Raw genomic sequence first — 903 nt, 5'->3', positions numbered from 1 at the left:
CACTTTTGTTTGCATAATTTTCAAAATGTTTGGTAGTCTGTGTATGCCCTGTATTAGGGCCCTCACATTTGTCCCTATTCTTTCACTGATAGTCTGTAGAATTCTGGGATTCACATTTTGGTCTTTAATGCATGCTGAGTTGGTTTTTGTATAAGGGGTGAGGTAAAGATCTTGTTTCAGTCTTTTACATATCACTCTCCAGTTCTGCCAGCATCATCTGTTGAAGAGACTATATTTTCCCCATGCACTATACTTAGACACTTTGTTGAAAATCAGTTGGCTGTATGTGGATGGGTTCATCTCTGGATTCTCGATTCTGTTCCATTGCCCAATGTATCTTTCATTGTACCAGTAGCAGGCTGTTTTGACCACTGTAGCTGTGTAGTAAAATTTGAAGTTCGGGAGTGAGAGGATTCCAATCTTATTCTTCTTCTTAAGCAGCACTTTGCTTATCCTGGGTCAATTCTTTCTTGACAAATGCAGTCAACATATTTTGTGAGCCAATCATAGCTGGAGCTCCATCTGCAGTAAAGCCACTTAACTTTTCAAATGTTAGCTCAAGTTTTTTCATTGATAAACAAGTCTCTCAAAGAAGTCCTCACCCCTTGTAGTGAGGTGCTTGGCTTCCAGTGACAACAGTGCCTCTCAAGTGTCAAACTAGAGTTATTCCACAAATGACTATTCCACGAATGACAAAGGTCAGTTGGGCAGTATTTGTTATGTGGATTGTCTCATCACAAGCCAGTGAGAAAAACTGGAAATCTCCTGCAGAGACCCTCAATGTTTTGTTAATACCTTGTGCCAAATCAGTAATCCGATCTGAGATGGCTCTCTGAGACAAACTGTTGTTGTTACGTGCAGTGGAGTCGGTTCCGACTCATAGCGACCCTGTACAGGGTTTCC

This window comes from Chrysochloris asiatica, unplaced genomic scaffold (genome assembly GCF_000296735.1).
Source record: "Chrysochloris asiatica unplaced genomic scaffold, ChrAsi1.0 scaffold00055, whole genome shotgun sequence".
In the NCBI taxonomy this organism is placed as follows: domain Eukaryota; kingdom Metazoa; phylum Chordata; class Mammalia; order Afrosoricida; family Chrysochloridae; genus Chrysochloris; species Chrysochloris asiatica.
The sequence above is the reverse complement of the archived record's forward strand: the minus strand, read 5'-3'. Positions refer to the sequence as shown.